General features: G+C 43.4%; 1 long non-coding RNA gene across 2 annotated transcripts in view; it reads left to right on the top strand.

The window, feature by feature from the left end:
* The window catches only part of LOC100515693 (uncharacterized), a 226,806-nt gene extending 208,149 nt beyond the window's left edge, over positions 1-18,657 (top strand). The window contains exons 11-12 of one of the 2 annotated variants that reach the window (XR_014831165.1): positions 12,646-12,884; positions 16,529-18,657. This is a non-coding gene — a long non-coding RNA (uncharacterized LOC100515693). Of the gene's footprint in view, positions 1-12,645; positions 12,885-16,528 lie in introns of those variants that run through there. The other variant, XR_014831161.1, reaches the window with a different exon arrangement.
* Positions 18,658-19,674: the final 1,017 nt, after the last annotated feature.

Consider the following 19,674-nt stretch of genomic DNA (forward strand, 5'->3'; position numbering starts at 1 on the left):
TTAGTGTTGAGCATCTGTGAACATCTGTCCAAGGTCATGGTCTTAGGAATCTGATTAGAAGAGAACTTGCTCTGTGCTTTCTTTCTCCTTCCTCTCCTCCTCCTTCTTCTTCTCCTTCTCTTCCTTCTCCCCCTTCCCTTCCCCTTCTCCCTTCTCCTTTTTAGTCCTCTTGTGTTCACCAGTCGCCCCCAGGCAGCAAAGAAGAGGGAAGAAGCAGCCATTGTTCCAAACGAGAGCAATGGCCGATTTCCCTCTCACCCCTCACCCCTCACCCTTAGGGCGGTTTCCTGCCTCACCTGTAAGCTCAGCCTCACTTTCAGGTGCCAGAAAAAGCAACCAGAAGTGGGACAAAAGCCACTCCCCAACCCCTCCATCTTAGTGGCTTGGTATCATCACCAGAGCTGCCAGTCAGACTGGAACCTCAAGTAAAAGGATAGTAATCCTCAACCTTTCACTTGGTATCCCTCGAAACAGTTTTTCAAACACCCTCATTCATATCTAAGTTGGCACCTAAAGTTTTCATCTCAAATTTAAATAGTTGCAAAGGATTACTTTCTGGCATATTGTGTATATATAGATTTTGGGGTTTGTTTTGTTTTTTTTGTTTGTTTTTTTGTTTTTTGCTTTTTTTTAAGGCTACACCTGAGACATATAGAAGTTCCCAGGCTAGGGGTTGAATTGGAGCTGCAGCTGCCAGCCTACACCACAGCCACAGCAACACTGGATCTGAACCACACCTGTGACTAATGCTGTAACTTGAGACAACACCAGATCCTTAACCCACTGAACTAGGCCAGGGATTGGACCTGCATCCTCAGGACACTATGTCAGGTTCTTAAACCGCTGAGTCACAACAAGAACTCCTCTTTCTGAGATAATTTGAATCATTTATCAGTTGCAACTTGATTATATCCTTGAATTTTCTTTTTTTTTTTTTTTTTTTTTGCCATTTCTTGGGCTGCTCCCACGGCATATAGAGGTTCCCAGGCTAAGGCTCTCTAATCAGAGCTGTAGCTGCCAGCCTATGCCAGAGCCACAGCAACATGGGATCCGAGCCATGTCTGTGACCTACACCACAACTCACAGCAATGCCGGATCGTTAACCCACTGAGTGAGGCCAGGGATTGAACCCGCAACCTCATGGTTCCTAGCCGGATTCGTTAACCACTGCACCACAATGGGAACTCCGATCCTTGAATTTTCTTAAAGCAATGAATCAAAAATCATAAGTTGCAAAATGTTTTTCAACATAGAGTCATTTCCTTTCTCCCACCAACACCAGTATTTCAAATAGCACCTTAAGGCCCTAGGTTTTTACATTCTAGGGCATGGTTATTTGATGGAAGCAAAAACTGGTTCTTGAGGGATAGCAAAAATCATACTCTTTTTAATGTATAAAGAACAGATATGCATACAGTACATGAACAAGTACACAGAGTATATATATGGTACTAAATTTTAATGGTGGGGATGATTGGGAAAAAATGATTAAAAGGCTCCTTAGGAGTCTGTGATAAAAAAAAAGTTGAAAAACACTGCAGAAAGGCAACGTCTCATTATAAGATTTGGAGTGGGGGAGAGCTACACCTTTTCCTTAAAGCAGGAGAAGGGCATTTGTGGGAGAGGAGTGAGAAAGGAAACGAATAAGCAATGAGATCCTGCTGTGCAGCACTGGGAACTATGTCCAGTCACTTACGATGGAGCGTGATAATGTGAGAAAAAAGAATGTATACATGTATGTGTGACTGGGCCACCTTGCTGTACAGTAGAAAATTGTTGGAACACTGTAAACCAGCTATAATGGAAAAAATAAAAATCATTATTAAAAAGAAGAAGAAGAAGAAAGGGAACCAGCTTCAGCTGCAGGCTTATTCTAAGACATTAATTTTAGGAGAGAATACATCCAAGTTAAGATATGTTAAATAAATTAGTATAAGTAAAGTACTGGAACATAGTCAATTGCTAAATATGAGTTGCTGTTTTTGTTGCAGTTATTTGAACATTCCGAGCATCTGGAAATTGATTCCCTTCAAACTACGACTTAATATCCCACAGAGGATAGTTATCCCTCAGGGAAGCGTATACCTCACTTTCAAAACCACTAAGTCAGGATGCAATGAGACGCTTCTAAGGGAGACCCAAAGAACAACGATTACACTCAATAGAAATGTATTTCTTTGTCACACAGAAGTTGGAGCTGGTATGGTGGCTCCTCTCCAGCTGGTCAGGGTCCCAAACTCCTTGTATCTTGTTATCCTGCCAAACTCCAGGATTTTGTGCTCATAGGCATGGTCCTACTCACCCTCCCCTCTAGTCCCTGGCAACCACCACTCTACCCTCTTCTTTTATGAGCTTGACTTTTTTTAGATTTCACTTAAAAGTGAGATCATGCAGTATTTGTCTTTCTGTGTCTGGCTTATTTCGCTTGGCATCATATCCTCTAGGTTCGCCCATGTTGTCACAAAAGGCAGGATTTTCTTCTGTTTTAAGGCTGAATAATATTCCATGGTGTACAGGGTAAACCTTAATCTCCTACACCCTCTCATGCGACCTCATTAAAAATGAATCGTAGGAGTTCCCTTCGGGGCTCGGCGGAAAAGAACCCGACTAGCATCCATGAGGATGCGGGTTCCATCCCTGGCCTCACTCAGTAGATCGGGGGTCCAGCATTACTATGAGCTGTGGTGTAGGTTCCAGATGAGGCTCGGATGCTGCATTGCTGTGGCTGTGGCTAGGCCAGCAGCTTCAGTTCCGATGTGACCCCTAGCCTGGGAACCTCCATATGCTGTGGGTGTGGCCCTAAAAAGCAAAAAATAAATAAATAAATATTAATTGTACAGGTAACTCTGAAGTTATTGATTGATGGCTTTTCTAATATCTTAAGACCTGGAGAGGAAGGGAGGAGAATTCAGAGAATGGAGTTCACATGACCCCCCCCCTTTTTTTTTTTTGTCTTTTTAAGGCTGCACCTGTGGCATATGGAGGTTCCCAGGCTAGGGGTCGAATGGGAGCTGTAGCCACCGGCCTACACCACAGCCACGCACACCAGGCCACATCCAAGCCACATCTGCGACCTACACCACAACTCACAGCAAAGCTGGATTCTTAACCCACTGATCAAGGCCAGGGATCGAACCTGCATCCTCATGGATGCTTGTCAGATTCGTTTCCACTGAACCACCATGGGCACTCCCACATGACTCTTAAGAGTGTGTCATTTGGAGGCTGCAAAAGACATTGCAAACAAGCACAAAAAGCTATAACTGCCTTTGAGTTCTAAATGGCTCTAGGAGCCCTAAGATATGCTGAATGTGTGATGTGACATTATTTGATGAGAAATCTGTGTTGACATATGTTATTGCTCTTGCCAGAGTCAGATTCTTGTGGCAGTATTTGTATCTAAGGAGAGGGAATAATGATCAAGTGAAAGGGACAGTTTAAATTCAGTTGACAGTAAAAAAAAAAAAAAAATTACTGAAAACTATTTAGTAAAATTACTTACTAGTTGATAGTAAATAAGTGAAAAATAATGTCAAACAAGATGGGTTAGATTATGCTGAAACACCAATAACGCTTATTCAAAATCTTAACAAAAAAACAAATATTTTTGAGGATAATGTTTCTGCTGTGGCATGATGGGTTAAGAATCCAACGGAAGCAGCTCTGTGTGGCTGTGGAGGAGCAAGTTCAATCCCCACCTCGGTGGGTTAAAGCATCCAGAGTTGTCATTGCCACAGCTGCCTTACAGTCTCAGCTCCGGCTCAGACTCAATCCCTGGCCTGGGGAACTTCCATAGGCCATGGGTGCAGCCATAAGGAAAAAAAAAAAAAAGGAAGGAAAAAAGGAAAGAGAGGAAGGAAGAAAGATTTTTGAAAAACTCTAATCACGGCCACATGAAAGTATGGGAGACTTGCTTGATTTTTGTATTTGAAACAATAGCGTATCAACCTCTAAGGAAAATTTCTGTGCTAAGTTTACAGGGAAGACCCGGAGTTGGGGAGGGAAGTTCCACCCTTGCTCAACCCAGCAGGCTTTCCCGGTGGAGATGTATGAGGGTCCCAGCTTAGAAGGCTTGATCTCTGCCTGAGCCCAGGCAGAGCCTATGTTTGTTGAGGGAGGGGCTGAGTGAGCAGGGGCAGCATTTGCGGGGATAGGTGGCTGAGACTTGGAGAGACATACGCAGGTCTCATTGATAAATTATTAATGGAGTTATTTAGTCAGTTATTCAAAAATATTTTCTGGCTTCCCATGCAGTAGGCACTGTAGTGGCACGGCAGGAAGATAACTAGTAATTACAACAGATGGTGTTATTATGATTCTGGAAGAAGAGGACCACGAATAAATGATGGGATGCTCTAGCGTCTAGGAAGGAAGAGTCTGACACAAAACAGGTGCTCAGTAAGCCACCTCTTGGGCTTGGCAGATGACCACGTATGACAATTGACAAACTTATGTGGTTGCCTACCCTTGGTCCAGATGAGCTCTGCCAAAGTGCTGATGGGCTGCCCCCAGCCCAGGGTGAACTTACAGGATAGGAGGGTGCCTTGCATACTGCCCTGTAGGTGCCATTGTGCCCAGAATTCTCCCTTCCCAGCAGAACCCTCAGCATCCTCAATGCCTGATTATAAGCACTTTGAATTTTAAATTTTAAAAAGATGTGGTTTTTTAGTTTTTTAGTTTTAGTTTTTGTTTTGTCTTCATGCCATTTCTTGGGCCACCCCCGCGGCATATGGAGGTTCCCAGGCTAGGGGTCGAATCGGAGCTGTAGCCACCAGCCTACGCCAGAGCCACAGCAACGTGGGATCCAAGCCGTGCCTGCAACCTACACCACAGCTCACGGCAATGACGGATCATTAACCCACTGAGCAAGGCCAGGAGTTCAACCTGCAACTCATGGTTCCTAGTCGGATTCGTTAACCACTGCGCCTGACGGGAACCCCAGTATTTTTTTTTTTTTTTTTTTTTGCCATGCCCATGGCATGTGGAAGTTCTAGGGTCAGAGACTGAATTCTTGCCCCATCAGCAACCCAAGCTGCTGCAGTGACAATGACAGATCCTTAACCTACTGTGCCACAAAAGAACTCCAATATTTTTAATTTTGTGAAGAACTTTTGATTTTTTCATCTTATACTTTATGCTTTATTTTTTGAAGTTATTTTTATTAAAGTATAGTTGATTTATAATGTTGCTCCAGTTTCTGCTGTACAGCAACATGGCATATGGAAGTTCCCAGGCTAAGAGTCGAATCAGAGCTACAACTGCCAGCCTACGCCACAGACACAGCAACGCGGGATCCGAGCGTCTGTGAACTACACCCCGGTTCATGGCAACACAGGATCTTTAACCCACTGAGTGGGGCCAAGGACTGATCCCACATCCTCATGGATACCAGTCAGATTCATTTCTGCTGTGCCACAACAGGAACTCTGAACTTTTAAAATTGTTAAAGAAACATTTTATTGAAATATAGCATATATACAAATAATATAAAATGAAGGTCATAATCTGACCTCTAATTAATTATGTTTGGTACATTTTTCCATATTATGTTGCATGGGTATATATGTTTTACATAACTTTACTCAAAGACTATTCCTATTTTGTGTTATACGTTCATTTAATGTTTTATCATGTATATTTAGAGCATAAAGTATGCTCTAGTGAGACTTTTAGTGGCTATTTTATATTCCATTGTGTTTGTGCCAGAAAATCTGTTAAAGCATTTGCCCAAAGCCTTCTCTCAAGAAATAAGAAAGAAGTTTTAGTAGAATTTTTCAAATGTCTTGCTCTTAACTTCTGGTTTCTTTCTTATATGAGAAAAAAGTCACGACTAGTACCATATTTCATTGACTCTAAAATGTCACTCATGGTAAGACACAGTCATTTTATGTTCCTAAGAAAGAACACAGCTCTTTAACAATGCCTGCAACTTGTGGAAATGCATCTGGAGTGAGAGCCACTTTTTCAGTATTATGGAACTCTCTGTTGGCAGAACTGTGGGAACTACCCACCATAAGATTATGGAATTCTCTCTCCCTTTCCAACCCAACCCTCACCCTCTGGCACCGCCATACATTCGGCAAGATGTCATGCAGTAGAACTGACAAATGGGGAGAATTATTCCTGAAGTTGGACTAATTGCAGACTGCAACCTATCACGGCAGCCCACGGCATCTCCTAGCTTTTCCTTGCCCCAGAGCCACTCTGGGCAAGTCTTACATTCTTTCTGCCACCTCACAATTGTCCCTAGAGGCCCCGCCATATCTTCTCTCCTAGGAAGGGTTCACCCTCTCTGGAATTTGTGTCCTTTGGTTTTAGAGGTTTTAGTCCATAGCCCTCCAATTTTTTTTTATGTGATTTTTTTTTAAATTTCTCTATTTTTCTCTCAGTGTTATAGAGAAAGCAATGATCTGTTCCAGCTATTGACAGCGGAACAAGAAGGACCGCTTTGTAAAAGTAAATTTTGTCCTCCCTGGTTAGGCTCATATAAATTACACTGGCTGTTATTCCTCAGCCTCTAGCGATTTTGTTTGTGTATCATGGAGAATTTTCTCTCTCTCCTATGCTTTAGCTGAAAACCCAAACTCCCTGAAAATGATTGTCTAACGCAGAGGGCACAGAGTGGTGGATATTATCTGCAGATATATTTTCCTTGGCCTGTGCTGTGTGTGTGCATTTAATTTGAATATCTTAAAAATTTAGGAGTTCCTGTAGTGGCAAAGCAAGTTAAAGATCCAGTGTTGGCTCTGTGACAGCATGGGTTCCATCCCTGGCCTGGCACAGTGGGTCAAGGATACGGTGTTGCCACAACCGTGGCATAGTTTGCAGCAGTGGCTCGGGTTTGATTCCTGGCCCAGGAACATCCAAATGCCATGGGAGCAGCCAAAAAATAAAAATTGAAATCTTTCACATGAACATGTTTACATCACATTTTCAACTATCAAGAGTGACCTCTGAGGATTTAAAGAAATGGAAAGATATCCCATGATCTTAGTTTGGAACAATTAATATTGTTAAAATAGTAATGCTACCCAAAGCAATTTACAGATTTAATGCAATCCCTATCAAATTACCCATAATATTTTTCACAGAACTAGAACAAATAATTCAAACATTTATATGGAACTGGAGTTCGTGTTGTGGCACAGCAGAAATGAATTCAACTAGTATCCATGAGGATCTGGGTTCGATCCCTGGCCTCACTCAGTCGGTTAAGGATCCAGTGTTGCCATGAGCTGTGGTGTAGGTCACAGACAAGGCTCGTATCCTGCATTGCTGTGGCTGTGGCATAAGCCAGTATCTGTAGCTCTGATTTGGACCCTAGCTTGGGAACTTCCATATCCCAAGGGTTTGACCCTAAAAAGCAAAAAAAATAAAATAAAATAAAAAGTATATGGAACCATAAAAGACCCAGAATCAACAAAGCATTCATGCATTCCTTGGAGGAAAAAAACGAAGTGGGAGTCATAACTCTCTCAGACCTCAAACAATACTGCAAAGTTATAGTAATCAAAATAGTATGGTATTGGTACAAAAACAGACATAGAGATCAATGGAACAGAACAGAAAGCCCAGAAATAAACTCACACACCTCCTTGTTTGTTTTCAGACCAGTGAAACACACTCCAGCCTCAGACCTTGGCTACTTCCTTTGCCCCTCATATTCCCCCAGAGAGTCACTTGGCTTAGTTCCTAACTTTATCCATGTCTCAACTCAAACACCACCCTTCAGAGAGGATCATCCAGGCCATTCTACCTAAAATAACCCCACCTTTGACTTTATACCCTTATTCTACTTTATTTCGGTAGCACTTTCCTCTGACACTTTATTATCTATTTGTTAGGTTGCTCACTTACTGTCAATTACCCCCATTAGGAAACTGTTTCTGTGAGGACAGATAACCTTCTTTTTTTTTTTTTTTCTTCACTCTTTTCCCCAGCAGCTACATCACTGACTGGCACATAAATATCAAATAAGTAGATGCCTAGGAGTTCTTGTCGTGGCTCAGCAGAAAAGAATTGGATTAGGAACATGAGATTGCGGGTTTGATCCCTGGCCTTGTTCAATGGGTTAAGGATCTGTCGTTGCTGTGAGCTGTGGTGTAGGTTGCAGATGTGGCTCAGATCCAACATAGCTGTGGCTGTGGTATAGGCCAGCAGCCATAGCTCCAATTCGACTACTAGCCTGGGAACCTCCATATGCAGTGGGTGTGGCTCTAAAAAGCAAAAAAAAAAAAAAAAAAAAAAAAAAAAGGAGAGAGAGAGAGATGCCTAAATGGCATCTTTTTTAACTCAAATCATTGGTTTTATGATTTCATGATGCTAGAGTTGATGAAGTTTGACGTCATTTCCTTCCTTTTAAATGAGGACATTGAACTTCATCAACTCTAATATCATTTCCAACGTAAACATTTTGTTCCTTTCACTATAAACCTCCTAGTGATATGTAGGTTTCAATTTAGCCTTCCCGTGCTCTTGGAGAACACCCAAAATGCCCATTTTATATGTAGAAGTAGAGAGAAATGTCAATAATTTAATGCTAAGTGGTAAGAAGAAAGACTGGCAGCTTTACACGAAATGGAGAACTGAGGTTAACAGGTTCACAGAGGAATAGATGGAGGTAAATGGTCATCAGCATCCTGATCAAGATTGGACAAAAAAGGAGTTCCCTTCATGGCGCAGTGGTTAATGAATCCAACTAGGAACCATGATGTTTCGGGTTCAATCCCTGGTCCTGCTCAGTGGGTTAAGGATCCGGTGCTGCCATGAGCTCTGGTGTGGGTCACAGATGTGGCTCGGATCCTGCGTTGCTGTGGCTCTGGCATAGGCCAGTGGCTACAGCTCCGATTCGACCCCTAGCCTGGGAACCTCCATATGCCGAGGGAGTGGCCCTAGAAAAGGCAAAAAGACCAAAAAAAAAAAAAAAAGATTGGGCAAAAGAGACTCCCTCGGTCTGCAGAGGGGGATATCAGGTGAGCTGGAGATGAGCTGCCTGACTCCATTCTAGAAGTCCCAGTGGCTACAGGCTACTGGAACCTCTGTAGGTCCAGACCTGTCTGACAAATGAATGGATGGAGAAATGGATAAAAGCAGATTTTAAACTCCAGTGGAAGCTGCTCAAGACTGTGGGCCAATGTTGACTTGTTCCTATGCTAGGTCCACATCTATGTTGTCCAATATGGTAGCCCCTATCTAGGTATCGTTATTTAAATTAAATGCAGTAATTAAATGAAATGTAAAAGTCACTTCCTCAGTGGCACTAGCTGTATTTCAGGTGCTAAGAGCCACTGGGTCTATTGGCTACTCATCAGGTGGGACCCATCCTAGAACATTGTGCAGAAATTCTCTTCAGCAGTTCTGGCTAGATGCAGCCGATTGCCTGGCTTCCCACTATCCAACTCTACATCCTAGTTATTTTTTAACTGGGACTCCCCCATTCTCCCTTTCTTACTCCAAGAACTCCCAGTCTGTGAGAAGGGAGGCAGGGAAGTTCTGAGAAACACCCCAGCACATACTGCTACTTTTCACACTTTTGGAATAGCTGCTCAGCACCCAAGCGCAGTCTCTGTCTCACTTCTTTGGAACTGCTAGGGACTCCGGGGCACCTATGTGTCTAGGGAGACCAGGTGCTTCTCTGTGGCTTCCCACTGTTCACAGGAGCCTGGATGCATATTTCAACCATGTCCTGCTAAGCATTATGAATCACTTTCTATATAAAAAAAAAAAAAAAAGACTCACTGGAGTTATTCTAATTCACTTTCTTTCTTGGAATTCACAACTTCTTTTGATGTTTATCAATAAATCACTACCTAGCATGCTTGCCAAGATCGTGTCTAGGTTTTGGTGATGTATCATCTCCCTGTCGCTTATTGCAGGAAATTCTCACCCCTTTGGGGTCCAAAAGACCCATGAGCAGCATAGGATGGCGAGATGCCAGAAAAGCAGGACTCTACTCTCAGCTCAACATCTTATTCACGAGCACAGGCTGCCTTTTCGAGTCTGTGTGTCTTAGGGAAGGGTTCCAGGAAGATGTGTGGCTTTGGAATAACTACAGAGGCCAGCTAAGTAAATGAAATAAGCCTGGAAATCATAATTATGGCCAATACTAGACAGGGGGATGATGTCGAGGAGTTTATCTTTGGCTTCTCTCCAAACTCCCCTGAGAAAGTTCTTGTTCATTTTTCGCCTTTGTCCCGCTCTCTCAGGCTTGCCCAGGACTCTTTATCTTGGCTGCTCACCGCTTCAGGGCAGCAACTTTTGAGCTCTTTTTCTCTCCCATGGAAACTTAGTCCCATGTGTATTCGACTCTGCTAGTTAAGACCAACCAGCTAAGAAAAAGCCAATTTCCTTAAAGACAGGAGTCCTTCTCCTATTTCCAAAGATGGGCTTCAGAGGGCAGTGAAGACCCTAAGATGTTACCATATTTCATTTTTTTTATGGAAAAGAGCCAGAGATCTCATCAGATTTTTAAATATGTCCGTGACCCCAAGAATGATGCAAGCCACTGCTGGTGAATATTAATGGTTGGTCACAGCACGAGGGTTTCCTTCTCATATTTTATTTGCTTTTTAACCACAGTGTGATGGAGAAACCATTGTCTATCAGATATCTCTGCCTCAGGAAATAATAATAGGAGAGTTTGGGAGCCAGAGGCAGGAGAGGTAGAAATGATTCTTTGGGGACAGAAAACAGCAGCCCCTCACTGCCTTTTGTACCCAACCACCTTGACTTTGGATCAAATGTGCATGGTTTTTCTTTCTTTCCCTTTCTTCCTTCCTTCCTTTTCTTTCTCTCTCTTTTCTTTTCTTCTCTTTTCTTTTCTTTTCTTTTCTTTTCTTTTCTTTTCTTTTCTTTTCTTTTCTTTCTTTCTTCCTTCCTTCCTTCCTTCCTTTCTTTCTTTCTTTTTTTCTTTCTTTCTTTCTTTCTTTCTTTCTTTCTTTCTTTCTTTCTCTCTTTCTTTCTTTCCTTCCTTCCTTTTCTTTCTCTCTCTTTCTTTCTTTCTTTCTTTCTTTCTTTCTCTTTCTTTCTTTCTCTCTCTCTTTCTTTCTTTCTTTCCTTCCTTCCTTTTCTTTCTCTCTCTCTCTCTCTTTCTTTCTTTCTTTCTTTCTTCCTTCCTTTCCTTCCTTCCTTCCTTTTCTTTCTCTCTCTTTCTTTGTTTCTTTCTTTGTTTCTTTGTTTGTTTCTTTCTTTATTTCTTTCATCTTTCTACCTTTCTTTCTTTCTTCCTTCCTTTCTTCTGTGCCTGCAGCACATGGGAGTTCCTGGGCTAAGGATCAAACCCAGGCCACACCAGAGGACGGCTGCAGTGACAACACCAGATCCTTAACCTGATGACCCCCACAAGGGAGCCCCTGCATTGTTTTTCTTTGAATACAAAACCTTTCCCCTCTCTGTAAGGAAAATGTAGGTTTGCTTTGTAAAATTTTTTAAAAAATGAATCGGGCTTAGGAGGCTCCTCATTTTCTTCATTACAGATAAATTCTGTAAGAAGTGGCAGTGGGGCATGGTAAAAAGGCAGGGAGAGCGTTTTAGTCCCCGCTCTACCACTCATTTGCTGAGCAACCTTCTGAGAAAGGCTTGGCCTCTCTGGGCCTCAGTTTCCTCATTTCTAAACAATCTGGGCAATCCTCTCCAGTCCTGTGATTCCAAGAAAGCCGCCAAAAGTCTACTTTCAATAAAAATGTTGTACTGCTCTTTCATTAAGATGGAGCAGTTGTTTTCGTATTGGGGGGACGGAGGGAAAGCCAACCAAACACTAAGTTATTTTCTTCCTTTTTAGCATGTTAGCATCTTGTCCGAAGCAGCAGAACCTGCTCTTGAAAGCTTCAAAACAGTTTGTGGTGGGATTGCGATGCTTGTTTCAGAAAGATTAATTGGAAACAAACTCTAAGGAAGAAAATTCAAAGCCCATTGCTATGCTTCCTGCCTTTTAGATCTTCTAACATGTAAATCGAGCATCACAAAGAGGACTAGTCATTAGAATGGTCTGCGTGAAGACCAGCATTCAACTCCCCTTTACTGCGCGCCAACGTCCTGGGTGACCAGCATCCTAATGGCCTTCTTTTCAGTTTTGCAGGAAGACAGACCGCATACTAACTCCAGATCCTGTGTCCCCAACTTTAATTAACCACAGTCTTAACAAACTGGAGGCTCTTCCCCACCCCGAAATGATGCTTTAAATCAGAACAAAATGTGGTAGCAATAGGCGCGCCAGACATCCACCGTCAGGAACTATAATTTTTTTTTTTTTTAATTTAAGAAAGCTGCTTCTGATCCCTGCTTTCTTGTTGGCCTCTTCCATACTTGCTTCTGCTATATTTCTTATCTGCTTCACCTTTTTCTTTCTTTCTTTTTCTTTTCTTTCTTTCTTTCTTTTTTTTTTTTTTTTTTTTTTTTGGACTGCCATCCTCAGAGCATGAGGAAGCTCCTGGGCCAGGGATCGAACCACAGCAATAACTCAAACCACAGCAGTGACAATGCTGATCCTTAACCCTTGAGGCCACCAGGGAACTCCTTTTTATCCTGAAGTACTACGTTTTATTTTTGTTTTCTTGGCAAAATTCCCTAGAAGACTGCAGTTTTCTGATTGCTTAATTCTCCCTCATCACCAGTCTTTTGTTCTCCTCCTTTTTTCTTCTGATACAGGGACGCCTCCTTCCTAAGCCATCTCTTGTATTCTAACACGACTGGGAACCAGGCAGCAAGCAAGCAACACCATTAAAGAGACAACATGGACTTATCACTGAAGTTGTGATAAATGAGACTTCACTCAAACCAGTTTCCTTTTACATTAATGTAATTCTACCTAGAAAATGGGGTTCCTGTCGTGGCTCAGCGGTCACGAAGCCTACTAGCATCCATGAGGATTCGGATTCGATCCCTGAGTGAGATCCCTGGCCTCGCTTAGCGGGTTGCCATGAGCTGTGGTGTAGGTCACAGACTCAACTTGGATCCAGCATTGCTGTGGCTGTGGCATTGACCAGCTCCAATTGGACTCCTAACCTCGGAACCTCCACATGCCATGGGTACGGCCCTAAAAAGACCAAAAAAGAAAAAAGAAAGAAAGAAAAGGCAAATATCAAGTGTATAAGTGGTTGGTGGAGGGGAAGGGCCAGGCAGGCATAGGAGAGGGGAAGGTTCCAACTGATAGACCACCAGGCAGTGAGACAGGAAATAGAAGGCAGTGAAAAAGTGGTAAAAGGGACTCACAGGGTCTTTGCAATCTAGGATGTTTCATAGCGAGATAAACAGAACCATTTATCCCAGTTTTAACTAATCTGAGCCACATGAGAGTAGAATGGATTATCAATACAGCTTGGAAACAGGACAGATACTAAGCTGATTGAGAAAAACTATTTCACCTAAGCTCCCAATAAGCACTCTTTCTTCTTATCTGTAGTATAATAGCTGAACAAATCACCGCTGAGCATGCTTTTGCCATCCTCTCTTGCAGTTGGGGTGTGGCCAGTGGGAGGGGCATGGGTGTGACACGGACCACATCTGGGTCATGCCCTTCTTTGAAAGGAGGGCTCATGCTCTCCATTCTCCTCATCTGCTGGCTCTGATGGGGACCTGGTACCCAGAGATGGGACAAACAGCTGCATATTGAGGAAGGCAGAGCAACAAAAAAGTCTGGGTCACCGACACAGTGGAGCCACCATACCACTTACACTGCTTGCGTTTGCTCTGCTTTTTTTTATAAGAGTATAAACCTGTCTTATGTAAGCCACTGATATTTTGGGTTTTAGCAGCAAACCTACATTCTAACTAATCAGCTCATGAGGCTTCTAACTGGAGATCTGATTTAAAAGCTCCTGTTGATCGTGACCCCAAATTTCACCTTCTTTTCTCATCTTTAGCAGTGACCCTGTGGTGAAATGGAAGAAGTGGGATTTGGGAGTTCTTGTCGTGGCTCAGTGGTTAATGAATCCGACTGGAAACCATGAGGTTGCTGGTTCGATCCCTGGCCTTGCTCAGTGGGTTAAGGATCTGGTGTTGCTGTGACTGTGGTGTAGGCCAGTGGCTACAGCTCTGATTCGACCCCTAGCCTGGGAACCTATATATGCCGCGGGAAGAGGCCCTAGAAAAGGCAAAAAGACAAAAAAAGAAAAAGAAAGAAGAAAGAAAGAAAGAAAAAAGAAAAAGTGGGATTTGAAGTCCAATTTGGCTCCACTGGTTACTAAATTTTCTTCATCTACAAAATGACAATCGTGTAGTTCCCTGGCAGCTCAGCAGGTTGAGAATCTGACTGCTGTGGCATGGGTTTGATTCCTGGCTCAGGAACTTCTGCATGCCACGGGTACAGCCAAAAAAAAAAAAAAAAGACAATCATGAGAGCTAATATTTAATAAGCGTTTCTGAAGCATGCTCACTTAGGTGCATTATTTCATTTAATCCTCACAACGACCCTATATGTTAGGCACTATTATTGTTCTAGTCTTATAGATTTAATTAAGCATCTTTCCTAAGATCTTCCCGATGGTGAGAGGCAAAGAGGGGATTTGGACAGAAAGAAAGTGATGAGAGCCAGCAGCTCTTAACCACTTCCCTCTGCACTGAAATTTCCACTTTGGTGGGAGAGTCAAGGCTAAATACAGCAACGAGAACACAGTTTTTTGTTTTGTGTTGTTTTTGTCTTTTTCAGGCTGCACCAGGCTAGGGGTCCAATGATCTACACCGGCCTACACCACAGCCACAGCAACGCCAGATCCAAGCCGTGTCTGTGACCTACACCACAGCTCACGGCAACACTGGATCCTTAACCCACTGAGCAAGGCCAGGGATCAAACCTTCGTCCTCATGGATACTAGTTAGATTCATTGACTGAGTCATGATGGGAACTCGCAGACGTTTCTGTACAAACTTGGGTTACTTCTGAGTGATGCTGATGGTGTCCTGACCGAGTCTGTCTTTTTGAGCCAAGGTGTTGCATTACCTGCGACCACTTCCTCTTGGTTGAAACACTTGTCCTTTAGGGAAGGGAGTTAAAGGTCTTTGATTAAATCACCTCTTCGTTAACCAAGGAAATATTAAATTCCTTTTTGGTCAAGATTTCAAAGTCCCAGTTCTCCCCATAGCCATGGTCCATAATAATCATTCCAAGTCACCAAGAGAACTTGACCTTCTGCTTGAAACACTTTGGGAGGTAGGGGAGGCACCCTGAAGACAAAGCTGCATGCAGAGAGAGGGCTCCCCGAGATGAGAGGGACAGACAAACGCCAGCCATCTGGCCTTTCCTTTCTCACACAGGCAGGAAAAAGAAGAAATAAACATTGCTCGGTGCCAGAAATGAGACTCTGGAACTTGAGGCCTGTCACTGCTCAGAGAAAGGAAAAGAGTAAAAAGAAAAGCAAATGTCAGAGGAAGAGAAAGTGGGGTAGAGAGAGGAGGAAGAAAAATATGTAACCCATGAGGATTTTCTCCTAAAAGAGGTAAAAGGAAAATCAAGGAAGCTTCAAAAGGTAGGTTCAGTTTTACTCTTTCAGGATCATTCTGCTCCCACCTCCCACCATACAGATGAGGGGGATAGGCTAAAGGCAGATGAGGTAACGCCAGGTGGAAGCCCCCTGAAAACTGCCCTGGGCCCCCAACTTGGATCCTTCCCTCTCTGGCCTAGAGAGGAGCAATCTCTGCCTCATGATGCAAGAAAAATACATCTTCCCATTTCACAGACAAGGAACTTGAATCTTGAAGATAACACCTAACGTGTCCAAGATATATAAGCATTAAGGGGTAGACTTGGGATTTTTTTTTTTTTTTTATGGTTGAACATGCAGCATATGGAAGTTCTTGGTCCAGGAGTTAAATCAGAGCTGCCACTGAGGCCTGCACCACAGCCACAGCAATGCTGCATCTGAGCTGCCTCTGCAACCTACACAGCTGGATCCTTAACCCACTGGAGGAGATGCCAAAGATAGACTCTGGATCCTCATAGAGACAACATCCAGTCTTTAATATGTTGAGTCACAATGGGAACTTAGGTTTTAAATCAAAGGCTGTCAAATGCCAGAATGGACTGAAAAATAGGATTTATTTGATGTGTTGCTCTAACATTCTCCTTCCTAGATTACTTCCTATATTAGCTATCTATTGTTTGAGAGTCTTTCCTTCTTTCTTTCCTTCCTTCCTTCCTTCTTCCTTCCTTCCTTCTTTTCTCCCTCTCTCTCTCTTTTTGTTGCTTTTTAGGGCCACAGGTGCGACATATGGAAGTCCCCAGGCTAGGGATCAAGTCAGAACTGCAGCCTACACCACAGCCACAGCAATGGCAGATCTGAGCTGCATCTGCAACCTGCACCACAGCTCACAGCAATGCCGCATTCTTTTTTTTTTTTTTTTTTTTTTGTCTTTTTTGTTGTTGTTGTTGTTGCTATTTCTTGGGCCGCTCCCGCGGCATATGGAGGTTCCCAGGCTAGGGGTTGAATCGGAGCTGTAGCCACCGGCCTACGCCAGAGCCACAGCAACGCGGGATCTGCAACCTACACCACAGCTCACGGCAACGCCGGATCGTTAACCCACTGAGCAAGGCCAGGGATCGAACCCACAACCTCATGGTTCCTAGTCAAATTTGTTAACCACTGAGCCACGATGGGAACTCCTGGAAGTCCCGTATTTTATCTGGCACTTCTGGGTGAGGAGAGTAAGAGAGCAGGGGAATATATGGGTTTCATAGAGATGGTGAGTCTTGGAGATGAGTAGCTTTTCTCCAGATTAGGAGTAGTAGGGAGGGACGTTAGGGAGAGAAACAAGGACTATTGAATATCTAACCTCAGATGAATCAGAACCATAAGAGACTATAATCTTTCAAAGGAAAGACCACTAGAATTGCTTTCAAAGGGAAGAGCTGTACCAAAATCATTTCAAAACCATTCCTTTTTTGGAAGTAAGTGGGCCACAAATTAAAACATATGTTTCCTTACTTTGCAATTATAAGCTCTCCCATTGAGTTAGATGGGAGTGGAAATATGTTGGGTGAAGAGTCCTGCATGCTGGCCAAGCAACCAGTCAGGGTGTAGGCACTTCCTCTTCAGGAGTAATGGGGGTGCTTTGCTTTAAAGAAATACCTTCTACCCTCTCAAAGAAAAGATCATAGTAAAAAAAGGGTAGGTCGGGAGTGGAATTCGTAGTTATCCGACACTCCCATGCCTGGCCAGGTGCCTTGGGAAAAGCTAACTCCCTCTGTCGGTTTCTGCTTCTTTCTCTGTGAAGTCACAAGGTCCCCCTGACTGATATCTAGGGCCACCACCAGTTCTTACAGTGATCCAGTTTTAAGTCGTGAGGTTAAGGCACATCCGCTCTCAGGTCAACCACATGAGGAGACAACGTGGTTCTCTAGCCTTCCTGAAAATTCTACAGGCTCCCAATATTCCTCCGGAAAATGAACTTTCGCTCTTTTTAGCTCGAGTTGGTCTCCACTGCTTTCAACCAAAGATGCAAAGAACTTCAGATCATGTGAGGGGCTTGGGGGAGGAAAGGTACCAAGGTCAACTCTGTGTTTGAAACTCGGGGTTAAACAATGCTACCCCACATTTTTACGGCAAGATTTCCCAGACCCTTTAACGTGGTCCCATCTTGGTGACTCTCTGAAAGAGAAGGCAGCATTTGGAGTTTCACAAAGCATCTTTCGCATAGATTCTTTCTGTTGTTTTGTTAGAGCAATTGGGAGGGCCTGTAGCCTGTGCTTCCTCACTCCCGAGACTTTTCACTTTTAAGTGTTGTGCTGTATGTAAAATCTAACAGTGTCAGAAATTTTACGTTGACAGAGTCCGCCAATTTTAGGCTCTTAGGTGAGGAAACTAAATTTTCCAGTTCGTCTTCACCTCCATGAAGCACTAGACATGAACTGATGATTATAGTAAAGCAAAGAACCATACTTCGAACTCATGGTGAACCAGCCATCCCATAACCACAGACTGCAGAATGCTCTTTTCGAGGCCAAGAGAGCTGACCCATGTCCCTTGGCCAAAAAGCAATTTTCCTGATTACTCTCTGCCTGCCCGGGATTCCTGTGGTTTCCAGTGGTAAGGTGATCCTTCCCTTCCTGACATTGCTGCTCTCATCCTGCTGTTGCCTGCACTGTATCACGGGGCCCCTGGGAGGACTGGCTGCCTCGCAGTTAAAGGATGGATGCTCCAGGCATGGCCAACTGTCAATTATCCACAAGGGGTCCAGCTGCAGCTCCATCAGCAAATTGTGGTTATCAGTGACTCGATTGCCGGCGCTGAGGGCACTCTCTTCAACCCAAAGTTTTACTCAAGTCAAAGGTTTTATCCAATACACATCAAACCCATCCAAGATACAGGGCTTTTTCATATCACCTCATATTTTCTGTTTAAGTTTTATTCTATATGATTGTGTTTTAACGCTTTATGAACTTCTGGGGCATATAAACCCCTCTAATATGTTGTGTTGAATACAGAGACACTGATCTGAAGAACTATGGGTTCCTGCTCATCAGAGGGACTTTTGTGTGTCTCTGGTAGAAACCCCTCAGCATTGTGTTTAAACAACAAAAGTAGATGCACAAAAAATGCAGGTCACAGAGGCTTCAAATTATAAGAAAAATGGGGGAAAATCTTTATAATAAAAAAGGGGTCTAAAGTTTGGGCTAGAAGTTATTATTAACTCTTAAAGATGTTCTTCAATAAAGAAAATTCACGGGAGTTCCCGTCGTGGCGCAGTGGTTAACGAATCCGACTAGGAACCATGAGGTTGCGGGTTCGATCCCTGGCCTTGCTCAGTGGGTTAATGATCCAGCATTGCCCTGAGCTGTGGTGTAGGTCACAGACGCGGCTGGGATCCCGTGTTGCTGTGGCTCTGGCATAGGCCAGTGGCTGTAGCTCCGATTAGACCCCTAGCCTGGGAACCTCCATATGCCTTGGGTGCAGCCCTAGAAAATACAGAAAGAAAGAAAGAGAGAAAGAAAGAGAGAAAGAAAGAGAGAAAGAAAGAGAGAAAGAAAGAGAAAGAAAGAAAATTCGTTTAATGCAAAATTTCTGTTGACTTAAAAGAAGAGAATGCCTTCTACTGTTTAGGATTGATGACCAAGTAGCTTGCTAAGGATGTTACATGTATATAGTACATGCACACTTTTATATGTAAAATGGACATTATAAGCTAGATACTTTTCTTATTATCCTCATTTTAATGAGGAAAAAATTAGGACGGAGGGCTTACAAAGTTGCCAAAGGTCTTATAGTTAGCAAGAAGCAAAGCTAGGATTGAAATACAGGACTGTTGGTGTTCCAATTGTGGCTCAGTGAGTAACGAACCCGAGTAGTATCCAAGAGGATTTGGGTTCGATCCCTGGCCCCGCTCAGTAGGTTAAGGATCTGGCATTGCCATGAGCTGTGGTGTAGGTGGGCAGCTGAAGCTCCGATTTGACTCCTAGCCAGGGAACTTCCATATGCTGCAGGTGTGACCCTGAAAAGCAAAAAACAAAAAATAAATACGGGACTGTGTGACTCCAGCACTTATTATGTTCAGAACTATCTCGCTATATCACTAATGGTTTTGCTGATACCTTGATCCCATCACACCTCCTGGGCAGGTGGAGTTCCTTAAGCCTGGGTGCCTCTGGACGTGAGCCATTGCATCAGTTCCACCTTCTTCCATTCACCAACCTCCCCGCCCCCCACAACCCTGAGCTGTACAAACTATCATTTTCCAAGTGTTGCA

Source organism: Sus scrofa, chromosome 16 (genome assembly GCF_054392235.1).
Source record: "Sus scrofa isolate SSC_HxYL_T2T_F1_AM1 chromosome 16, Sscrofa_HxYL_maternal_Yorkshire_Landrace_v2.0, whole genome shotgun sequence".
NCBI lineage: Eukaryota > Metazoa > Chordata > Mammalia > Artiodactyla > Suidae > Sus > Sus scrofa.